We start from the raw sequence: 18,077 nt of genomic DNA on the forward strand, positions 1-18,077 counted from the left end.
AAAAATGCAGCGGGAGCCCATATATATTTTTTTTAATTATTTATTTAAATAACTAAAAACAAAATGGGCTTCCCTGTATTTTGATTGCTGGACATCACAGTGCTGTAAAGATAAATCTTTAAAAAAAATGACGTAGCGCTCCGCGGTATTTTTGATTCTCAGCGCAGATTAAGCAGACAGCTATGGGTTGCCACCCCCATCTGCCTGGCGTTACGTTGGCTGGCAATCAAAATACAGGGAAGCCCATTAATTTTTTCTATTTAAAAAATAGTTAAAAAAAAATGACGTTGGGTCCCCCCATTTTTGATAGCCAGCTAGGGTAAAGCAGACGGCTGTAGCCTGAAAACCACAGCTGGCAGCTTTACCGTGGTTGGGGATCCAATGTGGAGGTCACCCCAGGCTCTTTTTTTATAAATATTTTATAAATATTAATAATTAGAAAAAAAAGTAGGGTCCCCCCCAAATTGGATCACCAGCCAAGGTAAAGCGGACAGCTGTGGTCTGGTATTCTCAGGGTGGGAAGGTCCATAGTTATTAGGCCTTCACAGCCTAAAAATAGTAGGCCGCAGGCACCCCAGACGTGGCGCATCCACTAGATGCGCCAATCCTGGCGCTTCACCCCAGCTCATCCCGTGCCCTAGTGCAGTGGCAAACGGGGTAATAAAACAGGTTGATACTAACTGTAAAGTCACCTGACATCAAGCCCAGCAGTTTGTGATGTCATGGCATCTATTAGAAACACAACATCATAAACTGTCAGTACTAACAAAAAAAATCGACAAAAAAAAATTTATTTGAAAAAACTGTTTCCAAAACATTCCCTCTTTCACCAATTTATTGTAAGAAAAAAAATAAAGGGGTCCCACGATGACTCTGGACCATCTAGAATATGGGGGGAGACACTCAGGGAACGTATCCCCCATTTTCTAGGAGTGCAGACCCTTCATGTGAGGAATGTGGGTGCAATGAATCTGCACTCACTCTCCCCGGGTCCACAGCAGCAGAGTCCATGTTGTAACAGTTGCTACCAAAGCTGCAATGCCCTGCTCATGAGGTAAGGCCATGCCTAATCAGGAGAACTATTCTACATTTCCAAATATTGGTATTTGCTGATATTATTGCTATTCCACCTACTATATATTGGGGATAGGATCTTGGAGATGGAATACCCCTTTAAGTCCAGTTATCCAGCTGAATTAATACTTAACAACAGAGCTCGCTATTTAGATGTGTTTTCTTGTGGCGTATAAAGGACTCTCATGTTTGGTAGTCGTTCAGCAGGGAAGCTATAAAAGCAAATCTCTCCATTTGGAAATGTAGTATATAGCTCTCCTGATCAATTATGTTCCTTACCTCATGAGCAGGGCATTGCAGTAATAATAATCATTTATTCATTTATATAGCGTTATTAATTCCATAGCGCTTTGCATACATTGGGAACACTATCCCCATTGGGGCTCACAATCTAAATTCCCTATCTGTATGTCTTTGGAGTGTGGGAGGAAACCCACGCAAACACAGGGGGAACATACAAACTCCTTGTAGATGGTGTCCTTGGTGGGAATTGAACACAGGACCTCAGTGCAGCAAGATTGCAGTACTAACCACTGGGCCACCGTGCCGCCCATTTAGCTTACAGATGCATAACTACCACTCACTGTGTCTGAACACAGGAAGCTGAGCTGACAGCCGCTCTGTGCATGCGGCAGCGTCTATTGTGAAGGAGAGGGCCGCGGGGGATCAACGCTGCACAGGTACCGTGGGACACCGCGGAACACCGGTGGGGTTATAGGGAGTGACCTGGCAGGGCCTGGGGAGGAGTTTTCTGTTGCATGTGTCATGGCACATGCGACAGAAATCGGATGAGTAGGGTGAATGCGGTCGGCGCGCTGCTGTGCGCGCGGCCATCTTGGATTTCTGGGAGGGGTTCAGGGGGGGGGCACTTTGGCAACACCGGGGGACCGGAGGGGACCGGGGAGGAGATTTATCATGTTTGTTCATGCAAGATAGGAGATAAATAATTTTTTACTGACGCTGTTCTGTCTCCTATTCATTAACCCCTTCAGCCCCCGGGCACTTTCCGTTTTTGCGTTTTTGTTTTTTGCTCCCCTTCTTCTGAGAGGCGTAATATTTTTATTTTTCCATCAATCTTGCCATATGAGGGCTTGTTTTTTGCGGGACGAGTTGTACTTTTAAATGAAACCATAAGTTTTACCATATAGTGTACTGGAAAACGGCAAAGAAATTCCAAGTGCGGAAAAATTGCAAAAAAAGTGTGATCGTACAATAGTTTTTGGGATATTTTATTCACTGTGTTCACTATATGGTAAAACTGAGGTATCTATGTGATGCCTCAGGTCGGTGCGAGTTTGTAGACACCAAACATGGATAGGTTTATTTGTATCTAAGGGGTTAAAAAAAATTCACAAGTTTGTCCAATAAAAGTGGCGCACGTTTTGCGCCATTTTCCGAAACACGTAGCGTTCTTATTTTTAAGGATCTATGGCTCAGTGATGGCTTATTTTTTGCGTCTTGAGCTGACGTTTATAATGGTACCATTTTTGCGCAGATGCTACGTTTTGATCGCCTGTTATTGCATTTTGCGTAAAACTTGCGGTGACCAAAAAACGTAATTTTGGCGTTTGGAATTTTTTTGCGACTACGCCGTTTACCAATCAGATTAATTGATTTTATATTTTGATAGATCGGGCATTTCTGAACGCGGCGATACCAAATATGTGTATATTTATTTACTTTTTAACCCTTTAATTTTTAATGGGGGGAAAGGGGGGTGATTTGAACTTTTAGGTTTTTTGTTTTTTTTTTTATTTTTTGAAACTTTTTTTTTACTTTTTTTTTTTATTTTACTAGTCCCCCTAGGGGGCTATAGCGATCAGCAATCCGATTGCTGATCGCTATCTGCTGATCACAGCTATACCGCTGTAATCAGCAGATTCAGTCACTTTGGTTTTCCCTCTGCTCTCGGCCGAGGGAAAATGAAAGTGAAACATCGTAGCAGCAGGCGTCATCACATGACCCTGTGCTACGATGGCAACCACCGATAGTCACGTGATAACACACGTGACTTCCGGTGGGGGCGGCGGTGAGTAACAAACATGGCCGCGCGCATTTAAATCTTGCTGCCAGACTTTGGCAGCAAGATTTAAGGGGTTAATGGCCGCGGGTGGAAGCGATTCCACCCGCGGCTAGCAGGCACACATGTCAGCTGTTGAAAACAGCTGATATGTGTGCCGATCCACGCCGCCTGCCCGCGGCAGGGGGCGGGGCTTAACGGGACACGATCCTGGACGGATAGATCCGTCCAGGGTCGTGAAGGGGTTAAATAGGATAAGGGTAATATCGTTTGTTGCCCACAAGAGGTCACTGTTGGCTTTCTTATGTTTTCCACATACATCTCTACAGTATTTCTGTGGGTTGGAGCCTGTTGCTTTAAGGAAAAGATACTTCCTTGGACTGCCCCTTTTCCCTTCCCTTACTGAGTTGGAAACGCAGATGTCTTGGCGCCTCCATAGGATTCAGAGGTGCTATGGTTGGCTCCAGTACCTTTTCTTCAATCGTTCCTCCTGACTAATGGATCCCGGTAGGAATCATTGTACTAGACTACATATTTGTGTTGGAATATGTGTACAGTTGTTATGTAGGCACTGTGAAGTGGCAGTGGTTCTACTCAGATTACATAGGCCGTGATACATGCAGAGCAGGTGTAGGGCGGCATCAGCAGTGTAAATGTTGTATTCAGTCATATGCATTGCTCTCTATGTTATGCAGATTCTGTAAATACCAGTACTACTATGTATGTCATTCTGTTATTTGTGATATGCCTGTACTGATATGGATTTGTATCTTTTGTTATAGTTTTTACCAATCAATCATCCATTTCTTATGATCATCCACCTATCCATCATCATTTAATAAATAAAGACTTAAAGGCAACACAGTCTGTTTATTGAAACAGTGGATGAAGGTTAGCTGTATGCCGGAGTCCACACAGCTCACACGTGGACGAAGGCAGAACAGTAAAAACAGGCTGCTGGTCGCAGGCAGCGATTGTACGAACTGTACGGGACAGCTAACACCCACGCTACAAGGCACACGGGTATTACAGCAGCCGCCATACAGCTACATAGAACAAGAGCGCAGTCCAGCTCCAGTAAAGATAGCCGGTCGCAGGCTGTAGTACGGGACCGCTAACATCCACGCTGTACCGCATATGGATGTCGCAGCAGCCACCATACAGCCGCAGTGACTAGACCACAGTACGCCAGAAACCACCATTCCACTCTCCACCATGCGGAAGGCCGTCCGCAAATAGACTCTGTTTCCCGCTAAAGTAGTCTGCAGCCAAGTGCACAATGTCCCTGAAGACAAGGTCACGGGCAAGCTCTACTAAGTCCTCAATTAGGGAGCTTGCTGCCGTCGCACGCGCTGAGGCCGAAGCAGCTAAAGTGAGGTCCTCCTTCGCTGAACGGGAAATGCAACTCAAACTAAAACAGACAGAGAGTGCACGTCTGCAAGCGGAGCTAGAAGCAGAGAGTGCACGCCTGCAAGCGGAGCAAGAAGCAGAGAGTGCACATCTGCAACTGACTCTAGAAAGACTTGCCGTAGAAAAGGAGACAGCGGCCTCAATAGCCAAGGCAGAGTTCCTGGAAGCGACAGAGCACCCCGAAGAAAGACGCAGCGATGTTCTTGGGCCGGACCTAAACCAGCAGGATCCAGCACAGCGCGTCGCAGAATACGTCTACCAATACTCCAGGATAGATGACAGCTCAGATGTGCGTCCCCGAACAGACTACGCAGACGGCCAGCCATCCAACCTCGAATTACACCGCTTCAAGCAAGAGAGTGTACAGCACGAGGAGGTTCACCAAAACTACTATCCCACAGAGCGGAAGATACAACCACCATCTTACCACAAAGAGACACCTTCCTCTCCGGGGAGGTACTATGCTGACTTTCCGAAGGCGGAAACACCCTACAGGTATGGTGATACACCACACAATAGACACGACCACACACCGGCTCGCACCAGCACTGACCAAGCCAACATGGACTTTGCAAAGTTCTTTGCTCGTCGAGAACTGGTCACAAAAGGACTTGTAAAGTTCAATGATCGCGCCGAGAATTATAGGTCGTGGCGAGCCTCGTTCCAGAACACCATCAGAGGTTTGGACCTTTCTTGTAGTGAGGAGTTAGATCTCCTAGTAAAATGGCTTGGTAGTGAATCGGTAGAACACGCCAAAAGATTAAGAGACATTAACATTAAAAACCCACCCAAAGGTCTACACTTGGCGTGGAAGAGACTTGATGAATGCTATGGGTCCATAGAAGTTATTGAAAATGCTTTGTTTAAAAGAATTGATGACTTCCCTAAGATAAGACCCAAAGGCTTTCAAAGGCTAAGAGAGCTAAGTGATCTGTTAGTAGAGTTACGGGTTGCCCAAGAGGAAGGAGATTTGCCCGAATTGGCATTCTTGGATACCGCTAGGGGTGTCAATCCGATAGTGCAAAAACTTCCTTACAATCTACAAGAAAAGTGGGTCTCCCACGGTTCACGTATAAGCAAACACATAACGTGCCATTCCCTCCTTTTGTTGTATTTGTAGATTTTGTAGCTCAGCAAGCTAAAATCAGAAATGACCCTAGTTTTGATTTTACTCTGTCGTGTACCACTGCCCCCGGTGTCAAACCCAGTAGGACACCCGTGGCAGTCCACAAAACTAACATTGTCTCCTCAGGTCCTGCTCACAAAGAGAGTAAGCATCCTCCAGAAGAGAACAAACCCCAGGATATCAGTAAACAGTGTCCTCTACACCAGAAACCACATCCTCTACTAAAATGCAGAGCCTTCAGGGAGAAGTCTCTAGAGGATCGCAAAGGCTTCCTCAAGGAATACAACATCTGCTTCAAATGCTGTGCTGCAACATCGCACATGGCCAGGAACTGCGAAGCTAGTGTGAAGTGTGCAGAATGTGACAGCACGGATCACAATACAGCCTTACACCCTGGACCACCTACACGAGTGTTGCCGCAAGCAGAAGAACACGATGGAAAACAGAAGAACACTGATGAAGACACCACGGTGGTTACCTCTCAATGTACGGAGATCTGTAAAGGACTCACAGGAGGAAGGTCCTGTTCGAAAATCTGCCTTGTCAGAGTCTACCCAGCAGGCTGCAGGGACAAAGCAATTAAGATCTACGCGATCTTGGACGATCAGAGCAACAGGTCTCTTGCCAAGTCCATCTTCTTCAGCAGTTTCAACATTGCAGGCCCCGGTTCTCCCTACTCCTTGAAGACATGTTCAGGTACCGTTGAGACGGCGGGGAGGAAGGCAAGCGGGTACAAGGTGGAATCCATAGATGGCCAGACCTGCCTATCATTACCCACCATACTGGAGTGCAACCAGATTCCTGACAACAGGTCCGAGATACCTTCGTCAGAGGTAGCAGCTCATCACCCCCATCTGATTTGTATAGCTCACCTGATTCCAGAACTGGACTCAGAAGCTCCAATAGCCTTACTCCTTGGAAGAGACATGCTACGTGTGCATAAGGCTAGAGAGTCCATTAACGGCTCCCAAAACGCTCCATATGCGCAGAGACTTGACCTAGGATGGGTCGTAATAGGAGATGTCTGTCTAGGAGGAGCACACAAGCCAGCCTCAGTCAACAGTATGCTCACCAACACACTAGAAAATGGACGTCCGTCTTTCTTCCGACCATGTCACAACAGTCTGTTGGTAAAGGAATTACCAAGCAGTACTCCTCTGCCATGTCCTTTCGCAGTTCCTTCCAACGAAGACCACGCTTGTGAGGGCGAACAAGACCACATAGGCTGTACCGTCTTCCACAGGACCAAAGAGGACAACAAAACAGCAATGTCCATAGAAGACAGGATGTTCTTGGACATCATGGACCAAGAAATAACCAAAGACAAGTCGAACAGCTGGGTGGCACCCTTACCATTCCGACCATGGAGACAACGCCTACCCAACAACAGGGAACAGGTCTACAGTCGATTTGTCTCCCTCAGACACAAGCTCAAGAAGTCTCTCGAGGCCTTGACCGATCTTCATGTGAACCGACCATACGCTCCTGTGCCATCCACAGAAGTCAAATCTCAAAGACTTTGTATCTTCTGCGATGCATCAGTCAAAGCAATCGCAGCAGTAGTATACCTTAAAACCACCGATGTGAATGAACAGATCCATATTGGGTTCGTCATGAGTCGGACAAAACTGGCGCCACTCCGTGAACATACGATACCTAGACTGGAACTCTGTGCTGCCGTCCTTGCAGTAGAGCTGGCTGAACTTATCTCAGATGGAATGAATCAGGAGATCAAAGATGCAGAGTTCTACACTGACAGCAAAGTGGTACTAGGATACATCTGCAACGAAACACGACGCTTCTATGTCTACGTCAGCAACCGGGTATTGAGAATAAGAAGATTAACTTGCCCTGATCAGTGGCATTACGTATCTACTCATCACAATCCCGCCGACCATGCGACTAGATCCGTTGCACCAAGTCACCTTAAGGACACTACATGGTTCACAGGCCCTGCCTTCCTGTACCGAACAACATCCTACATCAGCAGGCCCGATACATTCGAACTGGTGGATCCAGATGTCGATGAAGACCTTCGTCCTCAAGTGTCAGCTCTTCATACAGTGGTTTCAGGACGTCACCTCGGATCTCATCGGTTCAGTAGATTCTCAACCTGGAACTCACTTGTTAGAGCCATCGCTTTTTTACTACACGTGACTCAGTTTTACAAGTCCGAACTACCAACAAATCAGAGATGCAGTAAAGGTTGCCATCACTGCAAGCATGCGTTTACTGCTCCCAACCTAGAGAAACCCAAGATTACAATACTCCATGTTGTACAAAATGAAGCCTACAACAAGGAGATAGACAATCTCGACAAAGGACTACCCATTCCTAGAGATAGTGCGTTGAGGAAACTCGACCCGTTCATTGACAAAGATGGGCTGCTGAGAATAGGTGGCCGCATTCAAGAAGCTAAGGTAGAAGTCTCAGAGAAACACCCGGTAATAATTCCCGGACGTCATCACGTCACAACCTTGCTCATTCAACATCATCACATCTTGGTGAGACATCAAGGTCGTTTGTTTACCGAAGGGAGTCTACGAGCGGCTGGACTATGGATAGTCGGAGCGAAGAGAAGCGTGAGCAAACTCATCTTCAACTGCGTTACGTGTCGCAAACTTCGTGGCATGTTTCAAAACCAGAAGATGGCTAATCTTCCACCTGACAGGCTCAGTACTGAACCCCTTTCACCAACGTTGGACTGGATGTGTTCGGCCCCTGGTCCGTAGCTACAAGACGCACTAGGAAGGTCCATGCCAAAGCAAAGTGTTGGGCAGTTCTATTCACCTGTTTGTCTGTCAGAGCTGTTCATATCGAAGTAATAGAATCTATGGACACTTCAAGTTTCATAAATGCACTTCAACGCTTCATCGCTATCAGAGGCCCTGTGAAGCACATTCGTTCTGATAGAGGCACGAACTTTATTGGAGCAGCAAGAGAACTCCAAATCCCTTCCAATCTAGACATTATAAATGTAGAGAGGTACCTAGGTGAGCAAGGATGCACCTGGACCTTCAACCCGCCACACTCTTCGCACATGGGAGGCACCTGGGAAAGAATGATAGGAATTGCACGCAAGATTCTAGATTCTATCCTCTTGCAAGCAAACACCAGACTTACCCACGAAAGCTTGACTACGTTCTTGGCCGAAGTTACAGCTATCGTGAATGCTAGGCCATTGACAGCTCTTTCTGGAGATTCTGGAGACTCAACAGTTCTTACTCCTGCCATGTTACTTACACAGAAAACCTGTGTCTCAGGAGGTCCACCTGGAGAATTCACCGAGAAAGACCTCTACAGAAGACAATGGAGGCAAGTACAAAACGTGTCCAATGCCTTTTGGGACAGATGGAGGAAACAATATCTCTCCACTCTGCAAACCAGAACAAAATGGCAGAAAGACCATCCAAACATCAGACTTGGCGATGTGGTACTTGTAAAGGACAGTCAATCACACCGAAATGAGTGGCCACTCGGCCTAGTCACCAAACCCTTTCCCAGCAAGGATGGGAGAGTACGCAAGGTAGAGGTCAGAGTGAGCAAGCTCGGAGAGAACAAACTGTTCACCAGACCAGTCACTGAACTTGTGTTGTTGTTATCCCCTCAGGAGTCCAATAGTGGCATTGGTTAACGCCAAGCGGGGAGTGTTCTGTCTCCTATTCATTAAATAGGATAAGGGTAATATCGTTTGTTGCCCACAAGAGGTCACTGTTGGCTTTCTTATGTTTTCCACATACATCTCTACAGTATTTCTGTGGGTTGGAGCCTGTTGCTTTAAGGAAAAGATACTTCCTTGGACTGCCCCTTTTCCCTTCCCTTACTGAGTTGGAAACGCAGATGTCTTGGTGCCTCCATAGGATTCAGAGGTGCTATGGTTGGCTCCAGTACCTTTTCTTCAATCGTTCCTCCTGACTAATGGATCCCGGTAGGAATCATTGTACTAGACTACATATTTGTGTTGGAATATGTGTTCAGTTGTTATGTAGGCACTGTGAAGTGGCAGTGGCTCTACTCAGATTGCATAGGCTGTGATACATGCAGAGCAGGTGTAGGGCGGCATCAGCAGTGTAAATGTTGTATTCAGTCATATGCATTGCTCTCTATGTTATGCAGATTCTGTAAATACCAGTACTACTATGTATGTCATTCTGTTATTTGTGATATGCCTGTACTGATATGGATTTGTATCTTTTGTTATAGTTTTTACCAATCAATCATCCATTTCTTATGATCATCCACCTATCCATCATCATTTAATAAATAAAGACTTAAAGGCAACACAGTCTGTTTATTGAAACAGTGGATGAAGGTTAGCTGTATGCCGGAGTCGACACAGCTCACACGTGGACGAAGGCAGAACATACGCTGTCATTTACTATAACGTGATCATCGGTATACGGTGTATACCTGTGATCACGTGAGCGGGGACCGGAAAAACCGGCCTGAATCATGATCTCCAGGGTCTTAGCTACCCCTGAAACCCCGGATATTTTCTGACGCTGGGGGGCGCTATTCACTTATTTCTGCCTGCTGTTTATAAACGGCACATCAGAATAAGGCTACATTAACACGACAGATCCATTTTTGCGGTCTGCAAAAAACAGTCCATTTTTTTCACGGGTGCATCCGTGTGGCATCCGTTTCCGTTCCGTAGACGTTCCGTATGTCATCCGTTTGTCATCCATGTGCCTTTTGTTTTTTTTTGCGTACTGCAAAAAAACTGAAGGAGGGAAAATACATAAATTTACCCAGGATCCATAGCTTCAACCAACCTACATGAGGCAGTCACATGTTCACTCCAGTGCCATTTTCTACTGCTTTTCACAGCGTAGAGCGCTCTGGTGATTTTCTTGTGCTTGTACACTTCATATCAGTCGACACATAATGTCCCACTCTCCTGCATTTTGTAATTTTGCACCCTTTGGTGCCTTTCATGTGGCACTAAGGGGTGCTTAGCTTTGTATTTAGCCAAAAAAATGAAAAAAAAATGACGTGGGGTTCCCCCTATTTTTGTAGCCAGCTAGGGTAAAGCAGACGGCTTCAGCCTGCAGACCACAGTTGGCAGCTTCACCTTGGCTGGTAATCCAAAACTGAGGGCACCCCACGCTGTTATTTTAAATTAAATAAATAATTTAAAAAAAAAAAACACGTGGGGGTCCCCCCAAAATTGGATCACCAGCCAAGGTAAAGCAGACAGCTGGGGTCTGATATTCTCAGACTAGGGAGGTCCATGGTTATTGGACTCTCCCCAGCCTAAAAATAGTAGGCCGCAGCCACCCCAGAAGTGGCGCATCCATTAGATGCGCCAATCCTGGTGCTTCTCCCCAGCTCATCTCGTGCCCTGGTGCGGTGGTAAACGGGGTAATATATGGGGTTAATACCAGTTGTGTAATGTCACCTGGCATCAAGCCCTGGGGTTGGTGAGGTCAGGCGTCTATCAGATACCTGACATCCCCAACCCAGTCAGTAATAAAAAAAATAGACGACAAACACATTTTTATTTGAAAAAACACTCCCCAATACATTCCCTCTTTTAACCAATTGATTAGAAAGAAAAACAAATCTAGGTCTGTTGTAATCCAAGCGGTTCCCATGACGATCCACACTGTCCCAGTCAATGAAGAGCAGGATGTTCCCCATTGGCTGGGAGAGCAGTGCAGTGACCTGAGCTAACATCAATGGGTCAGCCCAGGTCACTGCAGGGGATGACAAGTGCTGCTGTCAGGAGCGAGGTACATTACCTGCGCTGATCTCCTGCACTGCTGACAGCAGACCTGTCACTGACTTCAATGACCGCCGCCTTCACAGCCAAGTATCGCGAGCGGCCCGTGACGTCACCGCTAGTCAGTCTCAGGTCGGAAGCGAGAGAAGGTGATGTGACAAGCGGCGGCCAAGGAGGATAGTGACAGCGCTGAGGTCGGGAGGGCGGGCCTTCATCACCGCAGGTAAGCCGAGCGGGACCATGTGTGCAGAGTGCCAGGTGGGCGTAGCCTAGCGGGGTAATGTGTGCAGAGTGCCAGGTGGGCGGAGCCTAGCGGGACCATGTGTGCAGAGTGCCAGGCGGGCAGAGCCTAGAGGGACCATGTGTGCAGAGTGCCAGGTGGGCGGAGCCTAGTGGGGTAATATGTGCAGAGTGCCAGGTGGGCGGAGCCTAGCGGGACCATGTGTGCAGAGTGCCAGGTGGGCGGAGCCTAGTGGGGTAATGCGTGCAGAATGCCAGGTGGGCGGAGCCTAGTGGGAACATGTGTGCAGAGTGTCAGGTGGGCGGAGCCTAGCGGGACCATGTGTGCAGAGTACCAGGTGGGCGGAGCTTAGCTGGGCCATGTCTGCTGGCGGCGGAGTGTGAAGTGGGTGGAGCCTAGTGGGACCATGTGTGCGGGCGGCGGAGTGCGAAGTGGGTGGAGCCTAGCAGGGTCATGTGGCGCTGAGGACGTCAGTGTCGTGGACTGCATGGCTGGGGACAGGTGAGTGTGAGTGTGTGTGTACATGCCGCGTGCAGGAGGGGGTGGAGCGAGCTGAGCGGGGAAGTGTCGGCTCCCTGTACACGTAACTAGGATAAATATCGGGTTACTAACCAAAGCGCTTTGCTTGGATATCCGATGTTTATCTTGGTTACCAGCTTCTGGCAGGCCGCCAGCGATGGCTCCCTGCCCACTGTAGCTGTAAAAAGCCCTGCTTTTGCTGCTAGAACCGTTTTCGAACGTAACTAGAATTATCGAACTTTACCAAAAAGCTCGAGTTCTAGTTTGATCTAGAACAGCCCCCAAAATCACTCGAACCGTGAACCGCGCTCAACGCTAGTCGTCACCTCCGACCCAGTGTCTACCAGACACATAATTTTCTTCCCAGCAAACTGTACCTTCAGTACAGGGCTTTCCACAGTCAGATCCTTTGTGCATGGTTCGGGTATTGGTTCTAGGTTTTGCCTCGCCGTATGCCCGATTACAGCGAGGGCCTCCCTTTTACTGCCGAATTTCCTTCAGTCCTTCTATGATGCCCTGGCTGAGCCAGGTAGTCACAAATAGGGCCCCTCATTACACCTGTCCCTCATAGGTAACATACAGCCAAACATTAAAACCCTAGTCACCCCCTCAGGGCTTGATGGACACACCAGGGGGTGGAACCAGGCAGTTGGAAGACGCCCACCGAGAAGTCTCAGATAGCCTGGCGCGGGAAAGTAAACAGTAGCCAGATATGGTTGAGAGTTCAAGTTGTAGAGGTGTGTAGGCTGGAGCTGTGTGCAGCTCCAGCAGAGGAGAGAAACCAATTTCAGCAAGTGCTGGGGTACCCTGCTACCTTTGGCTACGAGGAAGACGGCGGTCTCCATCTGCAGGAGACGGGAAGACGGCTCGGTGTAACCGAGGTGGACTGAGACAGGGTTGTAGCCTGCCGGTAACGACCCCGGGAACCGACTCGGAAACCAGAGCACAAAGGGGGTACTCAGACCTTGAAGCTAGGTCCAGAAGTGACTGGGGGCTAGCTAATTAACTGATTGCGGCCAGGACTAGAGTACCTGTCCCACCCAAAGTCCCGACTGAAGGCAACAGCCCAACGAGGGGGATAAATGGCCATCGCCACGGCTCAGAGATCCCACGGTCCAGCGTCTGCGGGCAAAGGGCTCCTTAGGCAACATCAAGACGGGAGCGGACTCCTGAAGTTGCAAGCACAGACAGTCCACCATCCAACACAGGTGCGGGAGAAAGACAGAGACGACCAGCCGGGTGGGAGACCAGACCGCAGCCGGCTTCGGGCACCGACCACCATCACCTTGGTTTACCAGAGACTGGTGTGTTTACTAATAGTGAGTACATCAGCACCCTCCGGTCGCCCATCTCCCTGCACCGCCAAACAACGAGTCCCGGGGCCATCATCCCTGCCCATGGAGGGGTTAACAACTTGCTGCGCAACATCTCCCCCGGGCGCACCGTAACTGCAGTGGTGGTGTCCACCTTCACCACATCCCGTGGGTGGTGTCACGAACTTAACACGGCTCTGGCCGTACATCTACGTCCCCAAACCACAACCCCCCTTTTAGTTGAAGTGACCGCAAGACCCCCAGGTCCAGAGACTCTCGAGCTACCCACTGAAGGTCCGGATCCGAGCGGCTCGGCTGCCTAGCATAGGGCGGTACACCTCATTTTCTGGCGTCACGAACAGGATACTTACCCATCCACTTACCTCGTGGAAGTGCACCTTGTTTGGAAGTCAGCGGTGATCCGTTGCAAAATTTTCAGAATCCGCCATCTTGCCGCCATCATTTGGAGCGAAGATTCCTGCCAGAGTCTTCTTCCCCCCAGCAAGAGCGCGAAAACTGAAGCCCCGCTCCCTGGGAACACGGCGGGAAAGCAAAGCCGGAAGTCGAAAAATTAAACTTACCAGCCGGCTAGAGGAGTGCCACGAAAAGACCAAGGGGGGGGCGGGTGAAGATTCTGCGACATGTGACCAAGCAGATAAAGGGCAGGGGGACTCCAGGACCCTGCCACCCTTCTGGTTCCTGGACCCCGAGAGAGTGATATGGCTGACCCATCCAGCAAGCCCGGAGCACCGGAGCCTGTGTCCGGAACAACGGCGTGGGTGTAAGCTCAGACCGTGCGGATGTGTCGCCGGATCCAGGCGCAGGCGCGCTTTATAATGGAGCGGTGGATTGGCGAGATAGAGGAGCTGGCTGCGGCCGTGCGGGCACGCGAAGTGGAGGCAACCTTAGAGGAGCGGGTAAGCGACCCACGCCCCTACGTCCCTGAGGGAGCGGCCGATCAGGCTGGGGGACCCGGTCTGCCCCTGCCCTCTATATTGCCTCCCTCGCCCCCCGTACCGGTTGCCGTTGACCCCCCGCTCGGTCCGCTGCCACCAATACCGGCAGCGGAGTCTGTCCTACCAGCCCGTGAGGACCCGCCTGCAGAAGCCGTCAGCGGTCAGCCCGTCGCCACCCTGGCACCAACTTCGGCCCCGAGGAAGATCAGCCTCCGGAGGGTGCCCTGTCCCAATGTGAACCTGCCGGTCCCGGAAGAGGCCTCGCCCCAGGCAACAGAGGCCCCGGCAATCCACCCGGCCAAGATGTAAGTGGCTGCTTACCGGAAGTGGGCCCAGCGGGCAAAGCTGGCCACTCCCAAAACCCAGGCCTCGGCTGAGGCACCGCGGGTTAGCCACTGTCAGGCAGCTGAGCAGGCCATGACACAGCGGGGTTCCCCGGTGCAGAGGGTGTCGGTCGTAGCCGACACGAGGGAACTCCGGCTGGGCACGACCCCCGCGCAGAGCGAACCGGAGCAGGCAGATGCTCCATACTGGGAGCGGCAGCAGCACCAGCTGGGCTGGGTGATCGCTGCCCACGAAAAGAGGAAGGCGGAGGTGCTGTCCCGGACCATCCATGAGAAGGACAACCTCCGCAATGCCACCTTTCGGTTAAGGGGCCCGACGCACGAAGGCTAGGATCGGCACTTCGACTCCCAACGTGGATGGGGTTTCATCTTCGAGCCAGACCTGCACGCAGAGATCTTCGTGTCCCGGAGGGACTTCTACCCAGACCCCCCTATTGGCCACCCGTACTGGGACCTGGAACCCGGGGAGTTGGTAACATACACCAGGCATTGTGGGGAGAGGGGATGGTTCGCCCTCGACGTCAAGAGGAGGGTGAGCAATAGTGCCCGGAGGCGCGCCCATGCCCCTCCCCCGCCATACAGTCCTGATGAAGAAGAATGCTAAGTAGGTAGCGGTTCCCGGCTACCTTTCTGCCCGTCCCCATTGGGACCTTGTTGACTTCCCATTCTAGTTTTAACCCGTTTATACAAAAAGACAAGGTCGAGAACTTGCAGGCCAACTCAAAAACTTTTGGGCCTTGTAAATAGCCCTAGACCACCCTTTTCATCGTCCTCCAGTCTCCGGAGAGGCTGGTTGGAGGAAGGGCCTGTGGTTGAGTAGGCCGAGGTCCCGTCACCATGGAAACCAGTGACCAACCTCCGGGTCACGGGTCCCCTGGACGTGGGGCCTCTGAGAGAGACTGCCGGGTAAGGAACTTATTACCTGGCCCGTGTGGGCAACACCCGGACCCGAATCCGTTTCCTGGACTGGGGAAAAGGGGTGCTGACCTGGTTTTTAGAGGCAGCATCAGGGCTAGGTTTGCTTGGGTGGGTTAAGGTTAAAAGGACCCGGTCCGGTCCTGTTCCCGGTTAATTAAAATGTTTTTATTTAACGTTTAAGTAATATGCCTCCCATTACAGGGATGAAACAAAGCCTTCATGAATGTAAATATGTTAGTATAATTGTACATGTGTTTTATCTTTTACAGTTCAAAAAGCAACATAAACCGGTGGTGGTCGGACAGCCTGTGGATGGTCTGTGGTTAACCAAGGGGGAGTGTGACGCCCTGGCCGGGCCAGGTAGTCACAAATAGGGCCCCTCATTACACCTGTCCCTCATAGGTAACATACAGCCAAACATTAAAACCCTAGTCACCCCCTCAGGGCTTGATGGACACACCAGGGGGCGGAACCAGGCGGTTGGAAGACGCCCACCGAGGAGTCTCAGATAGCCTGGGGCAGGAAAGTAAACAGTAGCCAGATATGGTTGAGAGTTCAAGATTGGACAGGTGTGTGGGCTGGAGCTGTGTACAGCTCCAGTAGAGGAGAGAAACCAATTTGAGCAGGTGCCGGGGTAGGAGCCCTGGTACCTTTGGCTAGGAGGCAAACGGCGGTCTCCATCTGCAGGAGCCGGGAAGACGGCTTGGTGGAACAGAGGTGGACCGGGACAGGGTTGCAGCCCGCCGTTACTGACCCGGGGAACTAACTCGGAAATCGGAGCACAAAGTGGGGTACTCAGACCCTGAAGCTAGGTCCAGAAGCGACTGGGGGCTAGCTTATTAACTGATTGCGGCCAGGACTAGAGGTCCTGTCCCACCCAAAGTCCCAACTGAAGGCAACAGCCCAACGAGGGGGATAAATGGCCACCGCCACAGCTCAGAGATCCCATGGGGCAGTGTCTGCGGGCAAAGGGCTCCTTAAGCAACAACAAGCCGGGAGCGGACTCCTGAAGTTGCAAGCACAGGCAGTCCACCATCCAACACTGGTGCGGGAGAAAGACAGAGACCACCAGCCGGGTGGGGGACCAGACCGCAGCCGACTGCGGGCACCGACCACCATCACCTTGGTTTACCAGAGACTCATGTGTTTACTAATAGTGAGTACATCAGCACCCTCCGGTCGCCCATCTCCCTGCACCACCAAACACCCCCAACGGGTCCCGGGGCCACCATCCCTGCCCATGGAGGGGTTAACAACTTGCTGCCCAACATCTCCCCCTGGCGCCCCGTAACTGCAGCAGTGGTGTCCACCTTCACCACATCCCGTGGTTGGCGTCACGAACTTAACACGGCTCCGGCCGTACATCTACGTCCCCAAGCCACAACCCCCCTTTTAGTTGAAGTGACTGCGAGACCCCCGGGTCCGGAGACCCTCGAGCCACCCGCTGAAGGTCCGGATCCGAGCGGCTCGGCTGCCGAGCACGGGGCGGTACAGCTCCCCTCCGGCAGTCTTGTTGCATATGTCCAAAAGCTCCGCAGCTCCTACATTGGACAGACCTTCTCATCCCACTTCTTGTCGACTCTGATCTGGGGCCGGCCGCTGTCCCTCGTGGTACATAGCACCGCATCTGCATCTCTCCCCCAGAAGGTGACTTTTGTCCGAGTATGGGAGTATAGGAGTCCATCGGGGCTGGGTAGATTGGAGGTATCCCCTGAACCCGCATCTGTTGCATTTGTTCAGCCATGCCCTCCACAGTCCTCTGCAAAGCTGTTAACTGTACTTGTACGGGGTCTGGACTCGATTCTCTTGAATCAGCCATCTGTAGGTGGCTCCACTTTGGGGCAGGCTTTACCTCCAGGGTCCGCGCCACTGCCTTCTCCTGTATTTCTGCGTAGGTGGCGCCAGGGATATTTCTCGCTTTTAACAGCAGCTCGCTCCTTAACAGTTCACTTTTTGTATCCCCTCAATAAACTGATCTCGCAGTATACGATCAACCTCGGCCTCAGAGCCCACTGTTACATTAGACTTCTTCTTAATCTCCTGATGTAATTCTTCCAAGGCGATGCAATATTGAATTAGGCTTTCTCCACTTCTCTGAGTCCGAGCAAAGAACTGCACTCGTAGCTGTCCATCCGCTGCCACATGGTCGAAAGCCTTTTCCAAAATCTGCATTATTTCGTCTACCGTCTTACGCTGAACTTCTGGTTTCAGCAAAACAACCTTGTGCGCATCCCCCTCCGGAGCATTCAATGCGCCCTCGGGCTGGAGTTTGGGGTGTACGCTGTGCAAGGCAATGGCATTCTTCAGCCGGCCCACCCAATCACTGAACAATAAACTATACCCATCAAACTTAGCCAGGTGGTTCAGCAGCGCACCTGTGGCAGAGCACCTTATTAGTCGCTCACTGCTAGTCACCAAGAGGGAGGGGGAT

Source organism: Anomaloglossus baeobatrachus, chromosome 2 (genome assembly GCF_048569485.1).
Source record: "Anomaloglossus baeobatrachus isolate aAnoBae1 chromosome 2, aAnoBae1.hap1, whole genome shotgun sequence".
Taxonomy (NCBI): domain Eukaryota; kingdom Metazoa; phylum Chordata; class Amphibia; order Anura; family Aromobatidae; genus Anomaloglossus; species Anomaloglossus baeobatrachus.